The sequence below is a fragment of the Alexandromys fortis genome, unplaced genomic scaffold (assembly GCF_014885135.2).
Source record: "Alexandromys fortis isolate MF-2015 unplaced genomic scaffold, M_Fortis_MF-2015_v1.1 scaffold_112, whole genome shotgun sequence".
Classification (NCBI taxonomy): domain Eukaryota; kingdom Metazoa; phylum Chordata; class Mammalia; order Rodentia; family Cricetidae; genus Alexandromys; species Alexandromys fortis.
In genome coordinates this window covers 4,135,211-4,145,166 of record NW_026068013.1, presented here as the reverse complement: position 1 = coordinate 4,145,166, position 9,956 = coordinate 4,135,211, and positions in this window count along the sequence as shown.

Genomic DNA, 9,956 nt, shown 5'->3' with positions numbered 1-9,956 from the left:
AAATAAATAAAACACAACATGGGGACAATAAACAAAATTCAGAATATGTTAATAATTTTTACCTATCAAACCTTTGTAAAACATGGTAGAGATAAGCAAGAGACTTCTAGATACTTTCTTAGAGGTCTAGAACATATCAAATTAATAATCATTAAAATCCATGAATATCAAAATATTACAGACATGCCAAATTATACTTCACACTTACCAGATAGATAGAAATGAAAAAAAAAAATGTTAAACTAAGCATGACAGTGGAGACTATATTCATCTGTTTGAATATAGGACAAATTGGACAGGGTTGGGTAATAAATAAGTAAGTTGGACATGTACATCCACTGAAAGCAAGACAATCTCAAGGAATGTCTCAAGAAACATATAGAAGAATGATTACGGAAAAGTTCTCTACAAGAGTGAAGTAGAGATGGAAAAGGACTGATTAAAAACAGTATTCCTGAAGGCTCTAGAATATTTTATCCTCAGAGGATTTCAAATGAAAATTAACAATAGATTATAGAATACAACAAAATAAAAACAAATATCCCATTAAATCTTAGTGAATTAAGTAAACTAAAAAGGAATGAACATAGTGAGTACTATTCCAATTATAAGCAAACTTTAAATTACAGTATTTGATAGTCTACCAATAATTGTTGGAGCTAAATATATAGCAAAGAGAAACTTCAAGTCAGGAATGTAGCTTGTGCTAAATATTAGCAATGGAATGGGAAAGCTCTGAGACTAGCCACACACCTGTAACTAGAAAAACATTAGAGAAGAAGTAAAAGGTTTGCCTTGAGTTCTTAGGCTAGCCTGGGGTACACAGTGAATTGGAGACTAGCGTAACCTACAGTGTGTCTCTTTCAATCTCAAAAAGAAATAAATATTAGCTATATATTAAAAATTTTAAAAGGGAAAGGAAAATATCTGAAGGTGAGAAAAATCATCTTATTTGTTTTTGGTGTTTTCATTTAAACAATGTGTTCATTTTAGTTTAACTAATATTTTCAAGAACTGTGTAGTCAGAATAAGAGCTAGCAGCTGGTTATGAAGAGATAAAAATGTTTGAAGAATATGAAAGTGGATACATTAAGAGAAGTGAAAAAAAAAACAGAGAAGTGAGAGAGTCTTTCCAGACAATATTTTAATAAAAATGCAAATAATTGTATGTGTGAGAAATCCCCAATGTGGCTAGAAAGAATCATTGTATTCAGTCTTATATAATGTTTTCAACTGTCATAACTTCCACGCTCATGATTTGGTGAGTTGGAAGCAGACGGTGGACAAGCAGAAAAGAAAACACATTGGAAAAACACTTTATATGCAGAATTAATAGAGATTCTGTGGTGGCTTAATGGAAATGGAGGTCATGGTGACCCTCAAGCTTTCTCTGTGTTTATCCCAACACACTTTGTGGTAAAAACATTAGCTAGAAACTTAATGATTAGTAAAAAATGTCTGTAGTGAACCTTTTGCCCTACATCAACTTTAAATTATCTTGAAATGCTAATCTAGTTTAAATGAGAAAAATGAGAAGGAAATAACAAGAGGTTTGCATTTACAGTTGAGTGCTAGGTTATTCCTTGCCTAATGCCTGTACCTTCTCCTCTGTGCTGTTAGATCCAGATTCTGAACTACAACCACAGACGTTATTTTGAAAGATGGAGACAAACCCCCAGCTAATTTTGAGAAGAGTGTACTGTACTTCCATCAGCAGTATGTTTAAGGAACACTTGCAAGAGGTTAGACTTATGATATAATAATGGAATGACGATCTTGCTCACTTGTTATGGCAATGGCCTGAAATGGAATTTCTCTATATTTACTCAAGAGGATAGAATGTTTCTGCCCTAAATCTCAAAGTTAACAATCTAGATATGTGGAAATACTCTATAAAATAAGTAGCATATATACAATTTGAGTATTATTAACTACAGGTGTATTTTTTATTAAAGGGGGAACATTGCATATTAGATGGTATTTTTTTATTTGAAAACTTATGGGTTTCTGAATAAGGTAGTCAAGAGATATATCTGGTTAATTCTGCATCTTTCCATCTCTATTCCTCTATCCTTGATATTTAGGTTTGCCTGTTACCTTACATAAACCCCAGTTGTAGCAGATACAATTTCTATTGCGAAATTATAAACATTACGGTTTTAAATTAATATAAATCACTATGTGTCATAAAATACTAATGAGTAATACTTATTTATGGGATCCATTTGCCTCTAAACTTTGGATTTATTAAATATTGACTGTTTCATCTAGTAAAAGTAAGGTAAACAAAAAGCAAAAAATAAGCTAAGGAAACAAAAAAATGAATATTTTGTTTCCTTATTATCTGTACCTTGATACTGTGGGAGTGTGTTGAATGACACTCTAAGCAATAACATTCTTAAGCTCTAAGTGATTAAGATAATTTATAAAATAAACAGGGAAAGATTAGTCCATGAATATATAATAATTAGCATTTCCTTTGGAGAAATTAGATGATATATCTGAATAACTAGTTTTATAACATTGGACCCTGGAATCAGTTGTGATATCCCCCTGTAAGATAAGCATGCTGTGGAAAACAGAGGGAGGAGCACACTGCACTGCAAGGTTCCGTGTTCTTCCTTTAAATATCTGACTAAGGCTAAGCTCCTTCATCAATGAAATCGCAAAGGGAGTATGTGGAACCCCATTAAATGGAAGAAAAGCACCCCCTGCAGCAATCCAAATATTTGTTCTGACAATTATAACAACCCCAAAGTTAATCAAAAAAATGCTAACAGTTTAACAGAGCAAAGTCTGAAACTTGCTTTACCTGTTTAATTCTGAAATATGTCAAAAGAGACATTAATTAAATTATTCTGGACCCAAGGCTGAAAATGTGTTCCATTTTTTATTTTTAATAAAAATTATGCTTAATCATATCAGTACAAAGAGCCTACCAGGGTTAGTGCAGTGAGTTAAAATTTAACATTATCTCTTTGAAATAAGATACCAAACTAAAGATGTCCCATAGTTGAACGTAATTCCTATTATTAAACTCTCAAGTAAAATTAAAAATGAAAATAGTATTTTCTCATGAATTAAATTGCTGTGATCTTCAACTCCTAAAGTCCTCACTCTAAAGCCAGAGTATGTTCACTTCAAGAGTGGATTTTCAAAGTCATTTCCCCTTGGCATGCTGCTCTCCCTTCATCAAGAACAGAGAATAACAGCATTTAGTTTGGTTCTACTCAACACATTTTTCTTCTACTTATTTTTAATGAGCTGAATATTTGGTTTTGAGATTCTAAAACTATTTTTTCAGTGCAAAATTTCTACCTTATTTCTAAAGAATTTTTTCATGTGTACTCTATGTTAACACTCCTTCAATATTACTGTTTCCAATTAAGGGTATTATCATCTGCTCATTTTTCTAAAGGGAATAAATTTACCATGATTTATCTATGATTAATATATTTATAAACCAATACTTGTGATGTCAACACCTCACATCTTAATCAAGAATTAATTTTTGTGTCTCTATTTAGTCCTTACATTAACTTCACCCATTCCTCAACAACTTAAGTCTCCGTTGTACTTTGAGGTCTGGATTTCAGAGTTACCCTTTATAAATAAGATTATGTAGAGTACTTCCCACTTTCTCTTCTATCAGGTTCAGTGTGTTCGGACTGATATTGAGGTCTTTAATCCATTTGGACTTGAGTTTTGTGCATTGTCATAGATATGGATCCATTTTCATTCTTCTACAGATTGACATCCAGTTTTGCCAGCACAATTTGTTGAAGATGCTCTCTTTTTTCCATTGTATACTTTTAGCTCCTTTATCGAAAATCAGGTGTTCTTAGGTTTGTGGGTTAAAGTCTGGGTCTTCTATTCGATTCCATTTGTCGACTTCTCTGTTTTTATACCAATACCAAGCTGTTTTCAATACTGTCGCGCTGTAATAGAGTTTGAAGTCAGGGAACCCAAAGAAAATCATATAGTCATCCTCCTGGATATTAACCTTCATCAGGCGATGAAAGGAGACAGAGACAGAGTCCCACATTGGAACACTGGACTACAACCCCAGGGTCCAAATCAGGAGCAGAAGGAGAGAGGGCATGAGCAAAGAACTCAGGACCGCGAGAGGTGCACCTACATACTGAGACAATGGGGATGTTCTTTCGGGAACTCACCAAGGCCAGCTGGCCTGGGTCTGAAAAAGCTTGGGATAAAACTGTACTCGCTGAACATAGCGGACAATGAAGACTGCTGAGAACTCAAGAACAATGGCACTGGGTTTTGATCTTACTGCACGTACTGGCTTTGTGGGAGCCTAGGCTGTTTGGATGTTCACCTAACTACACCTGTAAGGAGGTGAGAGGTCCTTGGTCTTCCCATAGGGCAGGGAACCTGGTCTGCTCTTTGGGCTGATGAGAGAGGGGGAGTTGATTGGAGGAGGGGGAGGGATATGGGAGGTGGTGGCAGGGAAGAGAAATAAATCTTTAATAAATAAATAAATAACAAATAAAATGAAAAATGAAAGTAAAAAAGATTATGTAAAACATCACTTCTCATTTTGAATTATCAAACATCCTTTTTCTCTCATCCACTCACCTGACCTATCTCTTCCATAACATGTTGTGTTTTTCTTTCCATCTTCACTTTTGCTCCTTAAACCCATCAACCTACTAGTCACTTTCCCCCATAAGGTAGCCCAACATCTCAAGCAAGATTTCATTGTTCTGGAACTCTTTCTATTAACCACTGTAGGTGAGCTCCCTTCCTCAGCACTGGGCCACAAATGTTACTGTGCTTCTTGCCTTCAGGTTGCCAATGCAGTGATCAACTGTGCACGGTAACTCCATAGTTACTCTTTTGACTCTGTTGACCACCCAGACCACATCAGTTTCTAATTGTCCTTAACATCTAAAATGATACACTGGTCTAAGTCACTATTTTCTCAATGTCCTTTATTACATCACCATGTAGACCTTTTTGCACTTATTCTTGAATCCTTTACTCAAAATTGCAATATTTAAAATTTATTTTGAAGCAATTATAGGTATGTAGGAATTTGCTAAGAATATTTAGAGAGATCCCATAGAACATCATCTACTATCACCCAATCAATTGTATCTGACACAAATGTAGTAAGATATCAAAACCAGGAATCTGGAGCTGAATGTGTGTTTGCATCATTTCATTACATATGGTTTACATTGGCAGAAACTGGAATGCAAGACAGGTCATTTAAACCCCACTTATCCTGACACTCCTTCAAGCCCTGAAACAACCTCTGCTTTTTCCACCCTTCCTCTTATCTCACCTTCCTGTTTTTTCTTCTATTGATGATATACACCAGATGTCATTTTTAATACATAATTTGTTACTTTCACTATAATATAAGCTCTTTACTGTCTGGTCAGTCACTGCGTATCATAATTTAAATGACTACTTAGCTAAAATATCATAATAAACAAATAATCAATCTCATAAATTTTGTTTTTTCAAAGCCTCTAATTTATCTCAACAAAAAATTTTGTTTCTCAATTTATGTGATTAAGTACATATGATGTTCACAAGATCAAATTCCAGTTTCTTGTCCCAGAACTAACTCCACCATTTCTGCAACACATGCTCTATGCTCACAACTCTGGCTTATCAACTATCTCCAAAGGCATCTCATAACCTTTGCTGAACTGTTATTGCCCTGTGTTACTTTACACTTGTGGTATACACTCCCTATCCCTATATGTTTATCTTTTAATATTTGCTATAAGCACTAGATATAGGAGCACAAATTTATTCACAATGTAGCAGTCTGTATCTCTACTGGTGAAATAATTATGTATATGTAACAGGAATCTGTGCCAAATCTTTAATATTCCATCCTAAATCAAAGAGCCTTATGTACTTAAGTAAAGATAGTTCACAGCACACAGGTAGATGCCCCTAAACCCAAATATCTACAGCAGTCACACAATCTCTCCAGTGACTCTTACATTAAAAATGTCTATGAGCCTCCTCTGAAGTGTTATACTTTGTCCATTACAAACTACACCAAGAAACTATATATAGCTTGCCTGGAAACATTTCATCTACAAATTCTTGGCTCCACTTAATTTTGCATGGCAACATTTGACTTAAATTCCCATTGACATTCAAATCCCCATCACTAAAAAACTCTCTTAGATATCAACCTATTTGTTTCCTAAATTTCATTTATAAATGAAAACCATATGCAGTAGAAAAGTGCGGTATAGATAACTTATCAACCCACTGTATTCCTTTGTTTTCTTTGACTATGTTATAAGTATGGTATTTTCTTCTCATTGTTATATTCTCAGCACAAAATAGAGTGCCTTAGTTATAATGTCTTCTTAAAAGATAACTAATAATAAATAAGTAATAAATCAGGATTTTCCCCCTCATTTCTCAGGGTAAAAATTTATATTCATGGTTCATGGAGTTAAAGATTAGTAATTAAAAATTATTTTTGATCTCTGCCAGCAAATGGTTTTGAGCTACAACAAGAGTCAGCCATAAGGACACAGTCATCACTATGCATGTATCTGAATATGTCTCTTAAGTCTTGTTCTACAGATGAGATCTTGAAATCAGAATGCCAATGAAGAATTAGCAAAGGAAAATCACCATCCCTCTTCTAGAAGTCATGTTGGTTTGGTTATTTAGCAGTGTTTCAGAATAACCCAGCGCTTAGCGCTATCTGGAAAGTTCTCTGAGAAGCTTTCATTTTGCAGACATCACATCCTTGAGTTTTTTCAAGATACTCTCAAATGTTTCCAGTAACTTAGCAATTAGTGAAACTTGATGACATTAAGTTTGTCAGGAAGCTGTTGGATAGTGATTCCAAAGACAAGTTCAAATCGGCCTAAGCAAGAGAAAAAAATGATTGAAAAGGGAGAAATTTCTGTAGGAGCTATTACTGCAGTGACAATTAATATTTTGATGGTATTTTTTCTCCCTTTCACTTCTCCTTTTCACCCTATTAGGTTCACTTTAGGCATGATTTCCCTCCATAGATGCCCTTTCATTAATGGAAGTAAATAGTCCCATTTTCATTAGTTCCAAAGGAATTTGAGAAATAATTCTCATTTATTTGCTCAGATCCCTGTTTGAATCATACTCTGTGGTTACACAGTGTAACACTCTGATTGGTGATCTCTGGGATACAGGGGCTGCCCCAATAGTCAGGAGCCATGAAGTAGAGTCAACCTCATCTGGGTCTAGTGAAGTTATTTGATGCATTTGAGAAACGTTATTTCTCAATGGAAAAATCAAGTTTTTCTTTGCCAGAATGAAAACAAATGCAGTACAAGGAGCTAAATTAAGCAATTAGTTATATTTTTCACATGGAAAAAATTTGCATTTATGCCTTGGGACACTGGTTCTGGAGATACCAGGAATTTGTAGTTCTAATCTTTTATCTGTTTTAATGTACTAAACACAATCTTTTGTGTAGCTTTCTAGGGCTGCACTGCATCTTTTTGTGCCCTTGAGAAATCATATGAATTAGAGTGACAAACCTTCTAGCTTCCTCTGCTTCTGACAAAGGTTACTCCAGAAAAAAAAAAATCTGAGATGGAGAGGTTATATGGTTTTATTTAGTTGTTTTGAGTTGTGCAGAATTCAGCTCTACACCTACTGGCTTTTATTCCTCCCATTCTCAAGTAAATTTTTGATCCCACATTCACAGAATTTAGAAGATGTGAATCATGACAGTATTTCAAGAAATGAGGATGAAACATAAGTAAAGACGCACCCAGTATATCTGGTGAAATCCCTTCGGTAGGTGAGTGGTTTGAATGAGAAACGTTCCCCATAGGCTTATGCATTTGGACATTTGGTTCCTCAGATGGGGGTGCTTTTTGCAGCATTATGAAGCTTTTAGCAGGTATAACCTTGATGAATGATGTACATCATTGAGCAAGGACTTTATGACTTTATATTACCACCCCATTTCCAGCTTGTTCTCCCTACTTCATATATGGGGTTGGAAATATGATCATTATGTGTCTGTCTTTCTAATTGCTTACCATGGCTTTGCCACAAACTATGGTCACTTCTATTGGAACCAAGGGCTGAAATAAACTCTATTTTATATAAGTTGCTTTTGTTTATAGTGTTTACCACTGCAACAAAAGGTAGCATATACACATATCCCATACACAGCATGGGATATAATGGATAATAGTGCACATATTTTGGAAGAAACAAGGATGAATGGAAAGGTTTCCCATCATTGCACAATACTACAAAAGTTCAAGCAGGTGAGCTGGGTGTATGATAATCAGAATTTCTCTTTTAAAAACTCATATTATGTAAGAACAGGTCAAAACTAATATGCTCACTTTGCCCTAGCCTGGGTCTAATCAAGGTAAGACATTGGCATAAATGTACAACACACACAACTGTAAAAACAAAAGAACATTGTGATACTAGCTCTAGCAGTATACACGTCAGAGCTGTCTTTACCTGTTACCTGCTGTAATTTCTCTTTAATATGAAACATAAATCACGTGTTTCTGTAACATCCCTTCTATTATGCTGTCCCTCTTTTATCGTGGACTTTTTAGTGTGTTTATCATACTCCATTAAATCTTTGTACACATAGTGGTGTCTGAGTGAATCTTTGTTTTATATAAAGAATCTGATATTTTATTAATATGCACTTTTCAATAAAAGAGTTGATTACTTACTTCATGTCAAAAGAAAATTCTGGAAAAAAGCAATAGTAATGCCAAAAAGTATAAATTAACTATTGCCTGGATGTATTTATTTTTAATTTTTGTATGGTTTTATGAATGCTCAATGAAAATACACAGAAACAAGAGAGACCACTGAAGCCTGAATGTTTGTGTTCTAATTATAATCCCAAATGCTGTTTATCAGCAGGTTATTTCAAAATGAGTTTACTGACTTAATGGATTTTATTCAAAATCAATAGCTTGTTGTTAGTGCAATACTAGGATAAAATCATTGCAATATTTATAAAATAAAAAGTGGAAACAGAAGAATGAAATCTGGTTTGTGAGAGAGATAAAAGCATCAAACAGAAGGTAGAAAAGGACTTATTTCTGTCTTTCATTAAAATCTGACTTTCTGCAATAATCCAGAGTGCGTGGACACTGGAAATTGTTACTGTTGTATGAAAAATAGATTTTCAACAAAAGTAAAATAGAAAATTAAACACATGTTAATACCTGCACCCAGGCTGAGTTTTTGGAGATTTTATTGTAGTGAAAATGAAAGCAAGATGAATATATTAAGTGTAGAAATCATGAAAATTTTTGTAAGAAAATTTTTTTCTGACTCCTCAGTAGTCAAAAATAAAGTCAAAAGTAAGTGCATGATAAGTTAAGTTGTTTCTGGCAGCGTTTGCCTTGTTGCACTGTGTGACTTGGTTCTTGACACCCGGGACGGGCGATGTAGACTGCATGTTCCATCACCCACACCACACCAGGAACACTGCCTAGACCACTGTGTTCTCAAACACAGTTTGCCCACACCAAACCAGGAACACTGCCTAGACTACTGTGTTCTCAAGCACAGTTTGCCCACACAAACCAGGAACACTACCTAGACCACTGTGTTCTCAAACACAGTTTGCCCACACCAAACCAGGAACACTGCCTAGACTACTGTGTTCTCAAGCACAGTTTGCCTATTAGACAAAGTTTTCTGCCCTAACAGAGAAACATAATAGTTTGATGATAAAAATATAATACAACTTGTTTTCTACTGTCAATTCTTTCCATGGAAATATCAAATTACTATGTCTTTGGAGTGTTCTCTGTTATACTAGTAGATTATATAATTCTTGTTTGAGTTGCTGACTTGAAACTTACAAAAAATAAAAAAGTTAAACAAATTTTGACATGTGATTGGCAAAGAATCACTAACAATTTCTGAAATGGCCCTAAACAAAATTCTCCATTTTATATTACATATTT